Raw genomic sequence first — 17,242 nt, 5'->3', positions numbered from 1 at the left:
TGCGGTTTGTTTTCAGAACTGTGAAATCTGAAGCATGTATCAAAAACACGGATCACCCTAATTTAATTAAAAATTTATCTTGCCGATCCGATCATATCCTAAAAACAACTGCAAGTTCTGCCTGTGAGATAAGATTAGTTATTGGGATTTCAGAAGTCATGCTCCCTTGATACCTTATTACACACTGAGACAGCTCTCCAGGAGCTGTTAAATTCCTGCTTGCTGCAGAGACTTACAGAAATAAAATGTGTGGCACCTGGGATGATTCCCCACATAGCCAGAGAAGAAATGCGGTGAGGGAAATAGGAGAAGCAGTGGAGCTACTAGAAACACATACGGATATGTGCTCTGCTGCAGAGAACCTATGGGCCAGACAGAAGATCCCTAAGTCCATGTTGACCAGAAAAAAGCGTGTTTTGGTCCAATGCACAGTGCTTACAAGTGAGAGGGCGGTGGTTTGTACCCCACTGCCACGGCTGGCTGCAAAGCCCAGCACAGTCAAGTGCTGCACACCTTTGCAATCTGTGCAAAGAAGAGCACTGTCTCTGCAGAGCTCCTCATGGACAATGAGGGGAAGACATGAAAAGATTGCTAATTAAAACCATTAACTGATTTACTTTTCCCCTGAGCTGCACAGAAATAACTTTCCAAAGCAATAGCCCAAGCTTCAGCTTTCGCATTGCTATATTTTAGCAATTACAGTGAAGAAGCAGGCAATCTTAGCACAATTCAGCACGGGCCTTTCATCTAGCAGCAGAGCTAATTACTTAGACAGCATCTGCTCGTGGGATTATGTTACATGACGGGTGTCTTGCAGACTCACTTCTGACTGAGGGGTGCTCACCGGAATGCTTTGGCTTTCCAAATGTGGCCCCATCACCCTTAAAACTCTGCCTATTCTTGAGCAAGAGGCATTATGCACGGCTATATATAGAAAAACAGATTTTCTAGGTCAGAACACAAGAAATACTTTAGGCTTAGGTACCCTACCCCATTCCAAACAGAAGAGAGACATGAAACATGGAGTTTATCATAATTCAAAGAATATCACCTTTTTATTGCCGGTGATATTTTAAGTCAAATCTGAAAGTCTGTAGCTGTCTTGTTGATACTAAAAGCGACTGACACTTCATCATCCAGCCACCCCCACTGACCTGTAGATTGAGATATAATACTACTGCCCTTTGAAATTCAATTGAATTGTCATTATGGCCAAAAGATCCTCCAATTTTGTAAATATAATGCAGTTGTCTTAAAACACCTCGACAGCAAATGCCCTATTTCATTGCAGCTGTAGAGTGTTTTCAATCAACATCTAAATTAATGTCTTTCTTATCATGATGATCCAGCAGTTCAAGAGATCCTGAAATCCAATATCAGATGTTAGGGCCTGATACCATCTCCAATATTAGGGCCTTCCACTTCCAGCTTCCATTTTAGTAATAGTATGTTTCAAATTTATGCATCTGTTTGCGTTTGGTCCTACTTTCTATTAGCTGTATCTTCTTCCTGCTCTTTATGTTGGCACTGTTAACAAGAAATGCTTCCAGCCCCAGAGCAGTGGAGGCTTTGAACCTATAGCTCTAGGTTTTCAGATTACAACCCCTCTGAAACGTTAAGAACTAAAGGTCTCACAGTCAGATATTGTCTTTATCCCCAGTGACACAAAAGTCTTGTCAACTGCCTTTCATATCACAAATTCGTTGATACTGTTTATTTCAGATGTGATTATTACACTTGCTTTGGTTTTCTATTTCACCGGAGCATCACGTTCTTTTAAACGAGCTCTCTGCACACCCAGTGTGACCGCAGCAGGACCTGCTGACACACAGGGACTCTCCGGAGCTGTGTCCCGCTCCCTCTGGTTGTGGTGTTGGAGAGCACCATTTAACACCCTCTACCTCTGCGGTTATAAATCACATCGCTCCAAATGCATCTCCTGCCTGTGACTAACCAAGGATGAATATGGCCAAAGTGCTGGCCTGGGATAGAGCTAAGAGACAGCACAGAGGCTCTTGTGCATCTATGTGTCCTGCAAAACTCGAGGAAATGTTTGCACACAGCATCCAGCAAGTCAAAATCACCACATGAGTTTTGCAGTTTAATGTCAGGAATTTACATCTTAATTTCAAGAGGAAAATATAACCCTCAGGGCTATTTGGTCAGCACCTTTAGCAGTGCTCCTAGCATGGGCTGCAGTCATGTACCTCCTTCCCTGCCTGCCCTACTGCTCTCAGCCAGCTGGGCTCATGTAGCATCTGTAGACAGAAAATAATCACTGCGTCCCAGCTTGGGGGGGACCAGCCAAGTGCCAAATGAGAACAAAAGAACGAGCAAGGTGACCAAATCCCATCCCCACCATTGAGTCCACTGCTGGTGCTTTGGTGGGGCAGGCATGTTCAGCTCCCACTGCTGACTGCTGACTGCTAAGTAACAGTGGTACTTACCAATGTAAATATGAGTCCAGACCAGACTCGTGGTCAGATTTGCCACAATTGACAACTTTAGTATTGTTCTAACCAAAAAGAGACACAAAAGCTCTAATTTACTTCTGGACAAGCATCAGGAAGTGTCAAGCATCATCGGAATATCAGTGTGGGCAGATGACAGCATTGCAAGCAGCAGCTACTCCAGGCTGCCCCACTGTCAATGTGGTGCTAGAAAAAGAAAGGTTTGCAGAACCTTGTGCCCTGGAAACCTCTGCTCACACATGGCCTCGGATACTACCTCCTACCCTTGGCTTTCTCATGGGACTCCATCCAGTGCATGTCCTGTGCCCTGCTCAAAGCAGGGACTGCTTGAATAGGAACAGGTTGCCCAGAACTGTGTCCACTCAGGCTTCGAATTATCACCAAGGACAGAGACTCCAACAATGCAATAATTTCTAAAAATCATCCTACAAAGCAATAAGCAGGAGAGGTGCTTACCAAGGCAGATCTTGCTGAGGTCAGCAGGAATACTGTACAAATTAGCCATGTTTTGCAGGACAGACCCACAGACACTAACTAACCTTAATCATCTACAGATCAGTAACAGGAGAAATAAAAGCAGTCATGCATTTGGGGGCTGATCAGAGAAGCAAGAGTCATTGTCCAGACACTGCAAAAGTGTCCTGCAATCACATGCTTGAAGAGTAAATTATATTGTTAGCACACAAGGATGCTGAAATATTGTCTCTGTGAGGCTGAGCCGCACTAATTCCATTTCCTGCTACCTTTCAGGTGATCACCTTTTCAGCAGTAACATAGCCTTGTAACATCTAGTTCCTCTACACATACATATATTGTCATACACATAGCTACCTGTGGCAGCGTGTGTGGAGGTATTTGTGCCCCCTTTTTGTTGAAGGAATTAAGATCCAAGCATCCAAGACATGACCTGATGAAAACCATGTCTCCAATGCATTAAAACCAGTGCAGCACTTCTCCCTGCCTGCAGCCAGCTTGGAGCCTCTGGTGTGGTGGCATCCATGAGAAATCAGAGCCTGAGTGTCTATCCAAAGGCAGCACCCAACAGTTGCGACCTACTTTTATCAAAGACTCTAAGACCAGGATTTAATTTTGCAGGTGCTAAATTAACTGGATGGAGATTTAATTTCAGGAGCAATTTAGATGTCTATCAAATACTACATGCGAGACACGCCTGGAGGTTCTGAAAACAGCCCGAGCCCATGACAGTAACACAAACAACCCTACAGAGGTTTTGTTGCAGGCACCATCTCCCTGTGAGGTTCACCATGACCCTGTGTGAATCATGGCTGGGATGTTTCAGCACGCTGTGGAACAGACACATTCAGAGAAGGATTAGAAGAGCTGTCCTCAGTGGAGACTATGCTTGTTTCATGTTCAGAAAAGGAGTATATGTATAAGCAATACATTTGCTGCATTTGCCAGCAACTTCCAAGCTGCAATAAACCACACACCACAGATTTCTGTAATCATCAATTCTCATTATAATTTGAATTTTAAGATTATATGTATTTCCTCTATACCCTAGGATGCATGAGGGTGATAGATCACTTTCAGAGTGTTTCAGATTCGATGGTCTGTCTTCTATAAACCAAGTTATTCCTACCTTAACTTCCCATCTGCTTCTACGGCTGCGTGTGCTCCAGGAATGAGCGTGGGTACAGCAGCGTGCTCAGGATCGGTGATGCCAGCAGCAACGTATCCGATGCTGGGGCACTTTGTCAGGGATGATAAGTGAAGTCAGCAGCGATTATCAAACGGGCGGAAAAGAGCCGGGGTTGAAGCGGAGAGAGGATTAGATTTTTTTTTTTCTAGTGCATTTTAATGGACTTTAATCAGCCACTCTATGTTGATTACCATAAACCTTTCGTGTCTATGTTTCATATGCAAGTATGCATGACGGTGATTGATACGGGTTTTTAACTCACCTAATTTAATTCCTGTACAGCAATCAGCAGTAGCTCTCTCCGCAGCAATCAGACCGGCCCGTACGGGAGATGAGAAGAGTTCGGCAGGGCTAGGGTCTGTCCCCACTGCTCCCTGTCCCTGCTCCTTGCCTGGATCCTGCCATCTCACAGCCCTCCTCGTCCTTGGCCATGGACAGAAATAACATTGGCAACACTTGTCACGGAGAGAGGGGCTGTCAGAAAAGAAAGATGCAGGCTGCCAGAGGAGAGATTATTCTTCAATATATGGATCATGATCATCTTTTCCCCATAGGAAACCAGAGGGATCTGCAGGAAGGTTGTAGAGAGAACAATTCACTGCTACAACAGAGAAAACTGCACTCAAAAAACAGTAGTGCAGCAAGATCTGCAAATATCTACCTCCACTCATAGAGATACCTGCCCTAAATGAGGTGCATTTCTACTGCCTTGGAAGCAAGCCAGGCTGTGTGTAACGACCAAAAAGCTATGCCCAACAGTTACACTTGACAAATTACTACAAGTTTAAAAAATGGAAAAGCACACATCAAATATGTTAAAGTAATTTTCTTTTTGCCAGTTTCTAAATGGAACCATTTTCTGTTACATACGATATAAAAGAAAATCCATTTGGTTTGCTTGCTGAAAAACATGCTGCAGACAAATAAGAAGGCTGTGTTACTTGCAAATAAGCAAACCTTCAGAAATCATTTAAAAACATGTTGATAAAAATAGGCACATATTTTTCAGTAAAAACAATGCAGAAATTGTAGGAAGAATGACAATTTCAAAGAATTTTTGATGAAAGTTTTACATGGGAAATAATAAAGGGTAATTTTTCGATAAAATTGGATTCACAAAAACATTTTGGTTATCTCAAACTATCAGTATTATTTATTATCTATGGTATTATCTGGCTTCCCTAAAAACACCAATCTAAATGGGAAAGGAAGGAACACAGTACCAATAGGCAAGACCCAGCTCTTGCCTTAGCTCCTAAGATCTCAGTCTTGAAAGTTTTATATTAGTGTTTCTCTGCATGTGCCTTTATGTCCACCACGTAGCAAGAAGATTCACATCCAAGCACACAATTTAAATAATCTCTGCAAACTGAGAGCAAGCTCCAGAAGCTTGGCTCTGGATAGCCCACACACATCCCCTTCCAGCCCGTAAGGCTGCTCTGAGTTGGTATTTTGCACTAACCCACTCTCCTGCCCTGTCCCACACAAGTTTGCTTGCTTCTTGTACACCTGTTATAAAGTCTCTATTCTGAGGTATGAGGTATGTGCAGCACAAAAATGGTGCTTTTTTCCAAAGTTGTGTGATTAAATGGGACTAAAGTGGGCCCCATCCTACACAGGAGGAAATATGAAGCTGAGAACACCTACAGATGATGCAGAGGAAGGCAAAGCCTCAGGACCAGAGCTGAGGTCTCACTTCAGCTGCCTGGACATACACTTGTAGTGGTTTCTTCTTGTTCTCTTAAACGTTTTACAAAGTTAACAAAGCAACAAATATCCTGGGGAAAAGGTTTTGTTTTTTTTTTTTTTTTTTTTTTTTTCTGCAGAACTCCAGTGCCTGCCTTTCTGAACAAAACCAGCAATTCCTGGAGGATTTCATCATCATTTCATTCTACAAATAAAATTCTTCATTCCACTTTTGCTCTGAAACTGCCCTTGGGATTCAAGCACTTTTGAACGTCAGTAGGAAAAGAGATACAGTCTAATGAAGGCTATTTGAATAACTACAGGAGTATTTCTGACTTCAGTGCAGTTTTCCATGTAGTCTGTATTAAAGATGGCATTAGAAAAATGCAAGGATGTGGCTGAGAGGTAGCAGAAATCAGAATTGGGGAAAGGATGTATTTTAACCTAGCACATGGGCCAATTTTGTGACAGCATATGCCCATGTATCAGCTAGCCATAAAATATATACTAAGCATAACTTACTTGTCTCTTGGTACAATGGTACAAGCACAACCCAGCACAACTGAGGTTGTGCTGAGGTGCACGGGTTTATCTCCGTGGAGGATCACAGTTCCTGAAAGCCCTGAAATCTGGCACCTACATGCAGCCTGTCTGCCTTCATGACAGCTCTTTTCAGATTCTGCTCCCCTAAAAAGCATCAATTTATTTCATTTGTCTTTTCATTGCTCTGTCACTTCCAAAAGTTGGAAGGAATTGAAGCCCGGTGCACGCGGGGGGAGCTGACGGATTGACAGTGACGTCTTGTACTAATCATCCCCTGGGAAAGCAGCCTCCAGGGGAAAAACATCTAAACTAACACACTCAGCAAGAGTAGAAAGAGATTAAAAACATGCAAATCATTGTTATATGATTGCTTTTTTTTTTCCCATCTCTCTTCTATGCTATTATCCAAAAATGGGGGCATTTCCATGAGCTCCATGAACCTGTGTATCTTGATCGGTCATTGCTCAAGGCTTGTATCTCTCTGCTCAGCATAGGAAAGCTGGAGACCTGAAGACATCTCTAGAGGGAAAACAAACATCACCCCGGCTCATTTTGAATAGAGATCTTTTCCATATACACTAGACCTGTTTATTTCCATGTAAAGGGGGTAAAAATCAGTTCTGAACACTTCCCACCATGTTCTCACATACATTAAATATTTTCATTGGCTTTCTTGGGTTGCTTTGGACTTCTTCCACAAGCTTGGCCAGCATCTGTACCCTGATACATCTTCTTAACTGTGACCAACTGTACTGGTTACTTAATTACTTATTTTAATTACCACTTTGTAGTGGTGTGTTACCAAACAGTAACAGTAAAAACAAATTTCCCTGTGGAACAAAAGACTACATCTAGACCACCAGCCCTACAGACCCCATGCATCTCAGAGAGTAATATTTCTTTCTTTGCCAGCACAGAAATCAAACCTCCACAGATGGTAAAAACGAAGGGGAACAAAAGTGCACAAAGAAACAATTTCTCAGCAAAGCAACCAATTTGCTTTAAAAAAGACCTTAAGGAATTTCTCCTGAAGATCAGCATCTTTACACCCACTTGGAAAAACTATGCTATGCCTTTGCTGGAAAACCGTATTAATAAAGTCAGACTTCAGGGAAGAGGATGGGGCTACCAGAGCCTGCCTGGCTCAAACAGGGTTTGAAGCAGGAGGAGCATGCTCTCATTCCCTGTGCACCACCCAGCAATCCACAAAATTCGTGCCAAACAGTAAAAAAAAAAGAACAAACAAATGTGCAGCAGGCTTGTTTGCAGCACTCATGTCACAAGGGTTTGGAGAAACCAAGAAAGGAGCTTGTGCAGACTGTAGAGGTAAGGGAAGGAAGGTTTGTGGCCAGGCCCTGTCCCACCTCTCACCATGCAGAGGGGCTGGCAAAATAGCAGGGAAGGAAAAGGGGGCCTCAAGGCCATGAGTGTTAGACAGCCACGTTCCTACCTTCCGCTGTCCTCAGTACTGGTGGAGGACAGGAGGCAGGGGAGTATGGAGCTGGCTGCATCTGCAGCATGGCTGGAGCACCTCCACCCTGGTGGCCAGGGAAACATCTCTATCCTGATGGCCTGCAACTGAGAAACTCAACATTTAGTCCATGTGCCACTTGGGGCTCAATGGTACCAGGTACCTTTCTGTTGGCTTCAGCTATCAGGCTCCAGCAAACTGTGCTGAAAATCGTGGGACAATCAGTGTGCTGTAGAAATTGTCTGGCAGCCAGAACCTAGGGGTCTTTCCTCAATGCCACAGCATCCACTGCTCATCCAGATCACACTAACGAACCTCAGGTGTTGCCTGAGCAATCTATCACCCCCATGGCCCTGCAGCAGTGTGGAAAGTGGGGGTGATCAGCTGGGTCACTCTGGGATCACCCTGTCGCAGCTGATGGGACAACTGGGAACTCCCACAGTGGTTCTTTGAAGCTCTCTCTGAATTTTTTCAGAGATTTTTTTTTCCTCTCTCATTCTTTCCCTCTCCCTCTTTTCCTCCCCCCTCTCCCCTTCCATCTCCCTCTCTCATTTCCACTCTTTCTTTCAATTTTATTTTTAGAAGGCTTTTTTAGCTTTTCTTTTTCATAAAGGATCATTTTTCTTTCTGAACACATTTGTTTGTTGTTAACGGTTGCCAACACTTTTGCTTTTTTGTTGTTATTGTTGTTTGTTTGTGAGTGATGGAACATCTTTTTTCCTGTTCTTCCCTCTCATTCTTCTCTTGAAAACCTCAATGAAATATTCACAATATTTTTAATCCACTGAAAGCCACAACTTGGAGGCAGGTCACTATAAGGATTTCCATCCCAAAGAGGGGACTCTTTACAAAAGAGAAATAGAAATAGACGACCACCACCATGAGGTCTCTTTTAAACAATTCCCAAGTTCTGATCTCCATGAAAATCAGACTTCGCTTTCCTTATCCTCAGTTAAAACTCCCCTCCACAACACAACAGCAATAAAACAGATTGTTTTTCTCACAAGAACACAGAGTAACCAGGAGGGATGGATCCTGAGATCTGCTGATGGTTTAGGATTTATGGAAACTGAAACTCCCCTGCATGAAACACACCTCCTTTGCTCCAACACCCATTGGTGCCTTTCAAAGGCACCAAAGTGCATTTAAAGAAAAAAGACACCCACTCCAACAAATCCAGAACCATGATTTTAAGGGGCCGAGCAGTGGGCACAGAGATGCTGGGGCCTAACACAACTGAGAAAACAAAAAAAAACAAAACACACAAAAAGCCAGGAACTCTCTCCCCATCCCATAGTTTGGATACCCACGTACTCATCAGCCGATAATCATATGCACTTACCTTTCCTACACATCACTGCCCACATTTCTAAGCAAATCACTGAGAAAATCACAGTGCAGTTCCTATTTCATGCATCAGTCAGGAACAAAAACATCCCAGTGACACACAGAAACGCAGACTGGGTTTATATATAAGATGACAGGAAAAAAAAAAATAACCTCTGTACTGTGAGAGCTGGCTGGCGTACATGTACGTGAATACTTCAGGGTGCACAAAAAACCTGAGCCACCACCTGCCAGGACAGTTGTATTTTGTCATCCAGCAGGCAGGAGGCCTCTTGTTGTAAACTGCCTACTTTAAATATATTTTGAATGAAAGCTGTAGTGTCTTTCAGAAGGCAAAATGTACAAGTAAGCTGTTTGAAGCTACAAAACATAGTCTGACAACAAAGTCTTGCTTTTCTCCTGCTATTGGTACCGATCCTGCTTTGGTTCATAAATGCCTTCAAAACGTTGCAATTTCCAATGCCTCCAGTTTTGAGCTTTATATTTGACTTGAGAGAACCTGATTTTGTTGCAGGGAAAAATATGTATTAGTGAAAACAAAGTCCCCTAGCAGCAATAGATTTAAAATGAGGCTCCCCAAACATTATTGCTCATTCATGCCCTTTGGCAACCTCATACACTGCAAAGTGGGTAGAAGGATGTGACACTCTCACCACAGCACCACCACCATGACCCAGGCTGTGAGCATCTCCAATATTCATGTCTATACCTGCAGCTGTCATGGCACTTCTGTGCTTGATCTTCAGACTAAGAACAAAGAGAAGTCTCTTGCTGATGAATTCATCACCTGCAAGTGTTCAGCTTTCACTGTATTGTGACAACAACCACTGAGTGCAATGTACTCAGTGGGAATGTCTTTGTCAACAAAAGGAGAGTTAATAAGGCAGCCAGAACCGGTCTCCTTCTACTGATAACAGCCTCATCACTGACAGAGCTGGCTTCATGCACATTAATCAAAAAAGGCACTTGAAACCCTTGGCAGGGCTCATTTAGCTGTCCCCAGTACACACATCTCCATCTGAGCCACTTTTTTAGACTTGATATCAAATGGAGAAAAATTGGCACTTCTGAAGTGTGATGTATCTCTTCCTGAGGTAGGTCTGAAGCAGATCCCTGAATTGCACCCTAGAAGTGTCTATTTCTCTCTATTAATTTTAAAGGGAGTCTAAAAAATGCAGATGTCCCAGGTTAGCTGAGATGAACTGAGCACAATCCGTACTGGTTAGTCACCCTGCTCATTGCTGTGATGCAGTCATCTGCATCCTCACAAAGGGAATTTTCACAACATTTTAAGACTGGATATAAGAAAACAAAATACCAAATCTAAAATGCAGGATCAGACATTACAAGGCACATTTGATTTTGGAAACTGTAAGCACAGCCAGGATGCTGAAGCTAACAGTGCAGCAGGTCAGCTTAATAACTCCAGGTGAGTAGGACCCAGTATTACCTGTCACAGGAAAGGTGGCAGCCTAATGCTTGGGGATGCTTGGGTACTAAGAAAAATTTCAGTGGTTCCTGTGGAAGAGGCAACGCCAAGGTTTTCAACCAGTCCTTCAGTTTGATGGTATCCAGCATGGGAAACTGAAAATTGGGCAGATCTTTAAGAAGTTCAGCACTTCTTTTCTGTGGAAATGACTCTTCTTTAAGATATTGAAGGTTCAACAACCAAAACGCAGGCACCCACATTGCTGTTAACATTAAAAATATTGGTGGGGAGTGGAGGCTTTTGCTTCCTGGAAGAGGACTCTATTGAGGTGTGCTCTCTGGGGTGAAGGTACATGTGTGGTGCAATGGTATGGCCCCAGTTAACCTTCACTGACCTCCAAGCATCATGTTTTGGCACCCAAACTTGCAGCTGCAGTTTTCTGATTCAAATCTCAAAGTAGTTAATAAGAGGGAGGCCACTTGCACGTGCAGTAGGTCTGCATATACCATCAAAACATCTTTCCTCCCCAAATCTCATCTTTTTTTTTCTGAGTCTAAACTACATGCAACTTAGCCCAGCTGTGACGTTTGCCCTCCCAGAGCCACCACAGACCCTGAGCATTTGCTGGTACCCTGAACTGCAAAAACTAACTCTGTAGTTTTAAACAACTCAGAGGCAGAGCAAAGTCTGGTTGGACTCCAAAGAAGTCAATTTGAGATGATTCTTTGAAAGGCTGAAATAGCAGCAACCAAAATCCTGAAATCTGGGGGTATTTGCAGCAAGGCAGCTCATGACCAGCAAAAGCTAACAGTGCAAGATGTAAATTGCCCCTGGTTTAGCAGCATCCCAGAATTGTGCAGAATTGTGCTGCACTGGACGAGGAAGAGGAGGAAGGTGAGAAGGGGAGGCCACACACTCCCTGTGCCCAAGGGGTGTTATTTTGGCAGTTCTGTGGTCTGTGCTGATGGAGGGTGGTTGGATCTGTTACCATGTGAGATTGCACACAGAGACACAAACACTTCCTCTGCAACTTTGGCAAGGCTGATCTGCCATCAGCAAATTGACTCCTTTGTAGAGAGAAGTGGAGAAACTTCGTGTATAGGGAGAAATTGTGTTAGATTTATCTACTGTACTTCATATGAAAAAATCTTTCTCTGAGCAAAACCATCTTTGTACTGAGCCAAGCAAGAGCCAGAGGCACACTCCGCTCACCCCGACAGCCTTATCCCCTGCCTTGCCTCCCACGCCATCACCCGCCAAGTATCTCCATACCCTGCCCTGTGCCTCCGAGGTTCCCACACATTTTCTCCTTCATTTCACTCTATTAAAGCACTAATTGATTGACCAGATCACGAGAGCCCAGATCTCTCCCCCGGGATGCTGTTGCATTTGCAGTGACAACTGAAAACAGATTATGGATGGGCAGTTTTGCACAGCAACTCATTAAAGCATCAGCAGCCGTGCTGTGAGGATGAGATCTCCGTGTCCTGTCCCAGCATGTCCCTCTGCTCTACCATGTTCACAGCGGCTCTGAGCCCCCCTCACCTCCCTGCACACCCTTCCCAGCCAGTGCACTGCAGGACGTGCTCCTTACTCTACTTTTGCTGCATTCAGGAAATAAAATGCCGTCTGGAGCAAGTGCTCTGCTTCCTCTGGGATGTTCCTGTCTACCTGTCCTTCCTTGCAGGGAGGGATCTAGCTTTGGCTGACCCCGCTCATCCACCAAAGCTCATAAAAAACAATGTATTCCTCCCCCTGAGGAAAGGTATAGGGAGGCCTGGAGAAACGAAAAGGTTTTCCCAAGCCCAGAACACACAAGGAGCTGCAGAGATGCTCTGCCTGCAGGACAGCCTGCTCCTCCAGCTGTCCCCCCCCAAAGCTGCAGAGGCATTGCTCTGGTGGAAAAATGAGCAGATCCCCAAGCGGCATCTCCCAGCCACAAACACCATGTTGGTATTCTGGTCTTCCTGCTTCCGAAAAGCAGCCTTATTTATCCAAAAACAACCAGCCTCCTCCTGAAAGCCAGTAAATTATACTGGGTGATATCGAATGCGACAAGTGGGCACCATGTCTGAGTGGATGATACAGTGCTGTCCCCTCTTGCAAAACAAAGCTTCTGGATATCCTTGCTCACGCTGAAATGTTTAGTGCTGGCTGAAATGATGTTCCCTGTAGCTTCCATGTGCACAGAGTGAAGAGAGAAAAAAAACTGCAGGCAGCAGTTTGCCTCACAAATGATCCCCATGCAAAGTATTGATTTTATAAAATAATCTCATCAGTGCTGCTGGGTACAGAGTTTATTCTGCATCCAATGCAGATACAAACCCGTTGTTTAACAATTCCAACTTGTTCTTACTTCAAAAAGCATTTAAGCCAAGACAGAGAGGTTTGTTTTAATTAAAAGCCTATAATTCAAGATTATTATTGCTCCTGTTCCTGTTGCTTACCCCCAGACACTGGAGATTCCCTATGCTATGTTCTGTGCAAAGTATTTAACACTTACTCCCGGAGGTCTTTGCACTTAAAAAAAATCTGAGAAAAAAGTGTTAATGAATACAAATCCCCAGTTCCTCCCCTCTCTCTCTCTCTCTCTTTTTTTTTTTTTTTTTTTAATCCCTCTCCCTCTCTGGGAATGGCAGGGCACAGTGGATAGATTTGGATTTTATTTGGCAAAACAAGGAGCTAATATTTACCAGTAGCAATGTTTGCCTTTTCTGTAATGTTCTTGATCTAAAGAGCTTTGCAGACCTGAATGGCCATGCACTGGAAAGGCCTCTAAACCTGTTTGTACGAAACACAGCCCTCTGAGCGCTCCACTGGAACTGCACTTGTCTTCCCTGAGCTCTGGAAAAACAAATTCTCATGCCTGAAAATTAATCAAATAGCATCTCTCTGATCATGCAATGGCAACCAAATCACTGCAAATCACTGCCTGAAGCATTAAAGACAACCAGCTTCAAGGCACTAAGTGTGAACTCCAGCAGGAGCAGCTCAGAAATGGTGGCAAGGCAAGGGATGGCCGACCACTCTTTAAAAATACAGAGGGAAAAAGATGGAGAAGGAAGAGGGCAGGCACTCTGCAAAGGGCTAACACACCTGCATGGGGCCAGGCCCACCTCCTCCTATCAGCTTCTGAAACAGGGCTCATTAGGTACTCCAAAAATCTCATCTATGGTCATTTTTCACAGAACCACAGACTGCTTTAAGTTTGCAGGGACCTCTGGGTCCATCTGGTCTAACCCTCCTCCAGCAGGGCCACCCAGAGCAGGGTGCCCAGGACCACCTGCAGGTGGCCTTTGAAGATCCCCAAGGAGGAGACTCCAGCACCTCTCTGGGCAGCCTGTGCCAGTGCTCGGTCACTGCACAGCACACAAGTGCTGCCTGGTGCTCAGAGGGATCCTCCTGTGCCCCTGTTCATGCCCACTGCCTCTGGTCCTAGCACTGGGCACCACCGAAAGGAGCCTGGCTCCGTCCTCTTTGCACCTTCCCGTCAGGTATTTATGGACCTTGATGAGGTCCCCCTGAGCGTGCTCTTCTCCAGGCTGAGCAGTCCCATCTCTCTCAGCCTCTCCTCACAGCAGAGGGCTCCAGGCCCTCCAGCACCTCCGTGTCCCTTTGTTGGACTCCCTCCAGTAGCTCCAGGTCTCTCTCCTACTGGGGAGCCCAGCACTGGACACAGGTCTCCAGGTGTGGCCTCGCCAACGCTGAGTGGAGAGGAAGGATCACCTCCCTCCACCTGCTGGCAGCACTTTGGCTAATGCAGCCCAGGATACCATCAGCCTTCTTTGCCCAAGGGCACGCTGCTGGCTCATGGCCAGCTTGGTGCCCACCAGGACCCCCAGGGCCTTCTCTGCCAGGCTGCTTGCCAGCTGGGTGCCCCAGCCTGTCTTGGGGCCTGGGCTTGCTCCTCCCCAGGACTGGACTTTGTGCTTCTCCTTGCTGAACTGCAGGAGGTTCCTGTCACCCATTTCTCCAGCCAGGTCCTTCTGGATGGCAGCATGGCCCACTGGTGTAAGCACCACTCCTCCCTGTTCGGTGTCACCTGCAGACTTGCTGAGGGTACACTGCCCCGCCATCCAGATCATTGGTGTTAAACAGGACTGGGCCCAGTATTGACCCCTGGGGTACACCACTAGTTTTTTCTTTACTTTTTTTTTTTTTTTCTGCCCCAAACCAGAAAGAGCAGGGCTTTGCTGGCTGCTTCCAGCCTTCAGACTCCTCCTGCCTGTGGTCCTGCGTCCCAAGGAGTGGCTGCCAGTTACAGGGCAGCTCTGCATTTTGGAAAAAATATTTTCAGTGACAGTTAAAGATATTTGTGCATGGGTAGATCTTACTTCCATTTACAAACAGTCAGCACAAGGATAAGAAAATAATTTTGAAGCAGAGCAGGAGGCACCTGAGGATGGTTTCTGCAAAACAGACCTTTGTATGTGCTTCCTCTTGCTCAGGAAAGACAGACATTCAGAGATAGGGGAAAGACAATGTTTCCTCAGAAATCCTGATATCATAGGTCTATATTGACTTGGCCTGAAATAGTATTTGCAGGGATGATTTTTCCCTCCCTCCTCCTAACTAGCTCCTGACCAGGCTGAGGGACCTGGGAGAGCCATTCTAACTGGAGCAGAACTGATCGCCGCTACCTGAGAAAGCAGGAGTCAGCTGCCTTTAACACACCCCAATACAACTCAATTTAGAGCCCACATGGGAAATCAAGGAGGGAAAATACATCTGAGAGACCCTTCGTGTCTCTAACACCTGCCAACACACAGGTCTCAGCCAAATCCTGCTTATCCTGAACTGACCATCACACTGTGGGCAATGTGCAATAGGACGGATGAACTGTTCCCCTATTATTATTGCATGCCAGTCTTTTCCATGCATGATCTCTCTTTCTCCTTCTTAGTCTTCCACCATTTCTACCCCCTCCTTGTCTCCTGCAGCCCCACTGCTGTTGTTGTGAGATCCTTCCCCTCCGCAGCTTCTGCCATCTGGAGCCGCCTTCCTGTGTCCCACCAACTCGCTCCCAGCTTCGTGTGGAGACACACCACCAGGCCCTCGCCTGTTCCTCTGAATCCCTCTCTCCTTCTGCTGCTGTTTATTATTTAACTCTGTCGTTACATTATTTAAAGCATTATTAAAGTGTGCTTGGAATACAGTCCTCACAGAAGTGGCACCTTTGGAGCCAAAATCACCCCAGTTGGAGGGGAGCTCTTTGGATGAAAAAGAGGAAAACACTTTCTGGATGACAACATGGATTTTCTCCCCTGGAACTGATGTAATGAGCCTCAAGATGCCTTTTGCTGCCCGCAGCTTTGATGTGAGATTTCTCAGTAGCACTGCCTGGCCAGCTGGCACCATGGTGGAGTTGTCCTTCCTCATGCCGCCCTGCTGCCCTTGTCACCCAGGGCCACTCACAGCCACAGGCCTGTGGGCACCATTCCCTCCTCAAAGTCACTCTTTGGGATCACTGCAGGGGTGAAGTGCTCTAGCATCAGCTTGAACTCATTCTCTCTCCAAGCTGTTCCTTTCCCAGCAAATGTGAAAAATGCACGTGGAGGGGATATGGGGAACCAGCCAGGCCCTGGATCTAAAAAGGGCTTTGTTTCAAATCAGATGTATCCCACAGGAAATGATGCAGGTATGTCACTGCTTTGCTTAAAGACAATGTAAAACCCCATAGATGGCTTGGGTAAAGCCAGGTAGGAAGGGGCAAAGGGAATTTGTTCCTTGAACAGTTCTTCCCTACATATTTTTGGGGAGGGTATTGGGAAAAAATACTGTATTTGCTGTGAGTTCTCCTACCCCAGGAGCAGCAAAATGTGAGAAGAAGGCTTCTCTTCAAGTGCTTTGAAATCCAGGAGTGTGCTAGGTAAAGAGATGTATTTTTACCTGTACAAGTAAAAGACCATGAACAACTTTTTGGAGGCCTTGGAGCACTCGTGCAAGTCAGTCAAAGCTTTGTTGCCTGCAGACAACCCCAGGGCTGTCCCCCTACCATGGGACCAGTTACCTGGGGTCTCCACACTGTTCACTCATCCCACCACAGCCTGGAGTGCACAAGGGCCAAGCTTGCTGCTGCAAGAAAGAGCAAGGCAGATCTGAGCCCAGGAGTCCTGCTGCTCAAAATCCAGAGCACACATCCTCTATTCCTCGCTGACCTTTAAGCAAAGACACCACAAGCATTTCCAAAGGGCTGAAGGATTACTAAATGGCATGGTTAACCTGGGAAATGAATCTTAGGGTGGGCTCCCAACCTCTCATCTTACCCATGAAAGAGCTCATCCCATGAATGTGATTTTCCCAAGGGGTATCTGTGCTTCATGAACGGCTGCAGGAAGACAGTCTCACCACTGGCCTGCACTGCACCATTGGCTTGGTGGGACTGGTCAGTGCTTCCTCCTCTCCTTGTTGTTCACAACAAGGAGATGGGGCAACAGAACATCCATGATTACCCCAATCCTGCCCTTCGTAAAATGAGTTTTGCCCTTGCGTCCCCCTAGATATATTACAAACCACTGTAGATTCACCAATGCCAAACTCTTGCTTTGAAAATGGAATACTGGAATCCAGACCCAGATTTCCAGGGTTATTTATATCACATGCTGGGAGACCAGGAACAAGTTTTAAAGGAC

At 45.4% G+C, this 17,242-nt stretch overlaps 1 protein-coding gene across 1 annotated transcript in view; it reads right to left on the bottom strand.

Annotated features, from left to right (window-relative positions):
• The window catches only part of CALN1 (calneuron 1), a 125,050-nt gene that overhangs the window by 35,349 nt on the left and 72,459 nt on the right, over window positions 1-17,242 (bottom strand). The window lies entirely within an intron of this gene.

This window comes from Aythya fuligula, chromosome 20, assembly GCF_009819795.1.
Source record: "Aythya fuligula isolate bAytFul2 chromosome 20, bAytFul2.pri, whole genome shotgun sequence".
In the NCBI taxonomy this organism is placed as follows: domain Eukaryota; kingdom Metazoa; phylum Chordata; class Aves; order Anseriformes; family Anatidae; genus Aythya; species Aythya fuligula.
Note: the sequence above shows the minus strand (reverse complement) of the source record. Positions and strands in the feature narration are given on the sequence as shown.